Source organism: Trifolium pratense, unplaced genomic scaffold, assembly GCF_020283565.1.
Source record: "Trifolium pratense cultivar HEN17-A07 unplaced genomic scaffold, ARS_RC_1.1 scaffold_132, whole genome shotgun sequence".
NCBI classification, from domain to species: domain Eukaryota; kingdom Viridiplantae; phylum Streptophyta; class Magnoliopsida; order Fabales; family Fabaceae; genus Trifolium; species Trifolium pratense.
Window position 1 is genome coordinate 47,501 of NW_025721033.1, and position 3,253 is coordinate 50,753.

The following is a 3,253-nucleotide window of genomic DNA, read 5'->3' on the forward strand; positions in this document are numbered from 1 at the left end:
CCGTGGCATGACCGTGGCCAAGTAATAAAGATCAAATTCCATGCCTAGGCCAAGTTGGACCAAGGCCCCGTCTCGTTTTGCTATAAGCAAGGGCGTGGCAAGGCACGCGGGGGGCCAAAAAATCAAAGTGCTCCAAAATGCACACGGGGGTGTCAAGCAACCTCCATGTACCGTGGCATGACCGTGGCCAAGTAATAAAGATCAAATTCCATGCCTATGCCAAGTTGGACCAAGGCCCCGTCTCGTTTTGCTATAAGCAAGGGCGTGGCAAGGCACGCGGGGGGCCAAAAAATCAAAGTGCTCCGAAAATGCACACGGGGGTGTCAAGCAACCTCCATGTACCGTGGCATGACCGTGGCCAAGTAATAAAGATCAAATTCCATGCCTATGCCAAGTTGGACCAAGGCCCCGTCTCGTTTTGCTATAAGCAAGGGCGTGGCAAGGCACGCGGGGGGCCAAAAAATCAAAGTGCTCCGAAATGCACACGGGGGTGTCAAGCAACCTCCATGTACCGTGGCATGACCGTGGCCAAGTAATAAAGATCAAATTCCATGCCTATGCCAAGTTGGACCAAGGCCCCGTCTCGTTTTGCTATAAGCAAGGGCGTGGCAAGGCACGCGGGGGGCCAAAAAATCAAAGTGCTCCGAAATGCACACGGGGGTGTCAAGCAACCTCCATGTACCGTGGCATGACCGTGGCCAAGTAATAAAGATCAAATTCCATGCCTATGCCAAGTTGGACCAAGGCCCCGTCTCGTTTTGCTATAAGCAAGGGCGTGGCAAGGCACGCGGGGGGCCAAAAAATCAAAGTGCTCCGAAATGCACACGGGGGTGTCAAGCAACCTCCATGTACCGTGGCATGACCGTGGCCAAGTAATAAAGATCAAATTCCATGCCTATGCCAAGTTGGACCAAGGCCCCGTCTCGTTTTGCTATAAGCAAGGGCGTGGCAAGGCACGCGGGGGGCCAAAAAATCAAAGTGCTCCAAAATGCACACGGGGGTGTCAAGCAACCTCCATGTACCGTGGCATGACCGTGGCCAAGTAATAAAGATCAAATTCCATGCCTATGCCAAGTTGGACCAAGGCCCCATCTCGTTTTGCTATAAGCAAGGGCGTGGCAAGGCACGCGGGGGGCCAAAAAATCAAAGTGCTCCAAAATGCACACGGGGGTGTCAAGCAACCTCCATGTACCGTGGCATGACCGTGGCCAAGTAATAAAGATCAAATTCCATGCCTATGCCAAGTTGGACCAAGGCCCCGTCTCGTTTTGCTATAAGCAAGGGCGTGGCAAGGCACGCGGGGGGCCAAAAAATCAAAGTGCTCCGAAAATGCACACGGGGGTGTCAAGCAACCTCCATGTACCGTGGCATGACCGTGGCCAAGTAATAAAGATCAAATTCCATGCCTATGCCAAGTTGGACCAAGGCCCCGTCTCGTTTTGCTATAAGCAAGGGCGTGGCAAGGCACGCGGGGGGCCAAAAAATCAAAGTGCTCCGAAATGCACACGGGGGTGTCAAGCAACCTCCATGTACCGTGGCATGACCGTGGCCAAGTAATAAAGATCAAATTCCATGCCTATGCCAAGTTGGACCAAGGCCCCGTCTCGTTTTGCTATAAGCAAGGGCGTGGCAAGGCACGCGGGGGGCCAAAAAATCAAAGTGCTCCGAAATGCACACGGGGGTGTCAAGCAACCTCCATGTACCGTGGCATGACCGTGGCCAAGTAATAAAGATCAAATTCCATGCCTATGCCAAGTTGGACCAAGGCCCCGTCTCGTTTTGCTATAAGCAAGGGCGTGGCAAGGCACGCGGGGGGCCAAAAAATCAAAGTGCTCCGAAAATATTTTTCCACTTTCCAGTCCACTTATACATATTATGTGCAGTGTGCACACAAGACACCTTCCCAAAATTCGACTTATATGAGGCGTTTTACGTCAAATCCGCCTATTTTCGGCGTTTCGGCCGAAAAATCAAAATAAATCGAAACTTCCTCGGAATGCTTAGCGACTTTCCAGTCCACTTATACATATTGTGTGCAGTGTGCACACAAGACACCTTCCCAAAATTCGACTTATATGAGGCGTTTTACGTCAAATCCGCCTATTTTCGGCGTTTCGGCCGAAAAATCAAAATAAATCGAAAATTCCTCGGAATGCTTAGCCACTTTCCAGTCCACTTATACATATTGTGTGGAGTGTGCACACAAGACACCGTCTCAAAATTCGACTTCTAGGCGGCGTTTTACGTCAAATCCGCCTTTTTTCGAGTTTTCGGCCAAAAAATCAAACTCAATCGAAACTTCGTCGGATCGCTTAGCCACTTTCCAGTCCACTTATACTTATTGTGTGGGGTGTGCACAAAAAAAACGAAGTCAAAATTCGACTTCTAGGTTGTTTTTTACGTGGTATCCGCCCTTTGCGAAGTTTCGGCCGAAAAATTCGTAATTAATTCATCCGACATCGGAATATTACGATTCTTTCGTGGTTTTGCTTGTTTTAATGTCCCTAACAACCATAAAAAAATTCAAAAAAAAATTCGTCTTCTAGGTCCACTTTTAAGCACTTTTAAAAACTTATGGATACAGGGAAAAAAGTGCACTTTTTCTACAAAACTGAAAATGGCCTTCCAGTCATATATAGGGGGAGGGTGGGTGTGGGGGTAGGCTCGGCAGGCACGGGGCGCGCCTATGGGCACAGCAGGCAAGCAAAAACTACGTCTTAACGTGTTTTCCCCTGCAATTTCGTTGCTCTTTTCATCATTTCAATCAAATTCATGGACATTCTTGATGGAATTCGATCAAAAAATTGAAATTTGGATGAATTTGTGAGGAAATTGGTGATGATCATGCTGTTCTTGGCTTGGGCAGGCCTTGGCTGGCATTGGGCATGGTAAGCACGTATTTGTGCATAACTCCCACCCTCGTGGGTGGGATTGCCTGGCTTTTGCTTGGCAATAAGGTTGTTGCTGTCCCGACTCGGTGACCCTCTCGTGGGAATGCATGGGCTTGCCGTGCTTTTGCTTGTGGCAAGAAAATTGTGCCAATGTTGCTACTCGGTAAACTGTTCTTGGTGATGATCATGCTGTTCTTGGCTTGGGCAGGCCTTGGCTTGCATTGGGCATGGATAGCATGGTAAGCACGTATTTGTGCATAGCTCCCACCCTCGTGGGTGGGATTGCCTGGCTTTTGCTTGGCAATAAGGTTGTTGTTGTCCCGACTCGGTGACCCTCTCGTGGGAATGCATGGGCTTGCCGT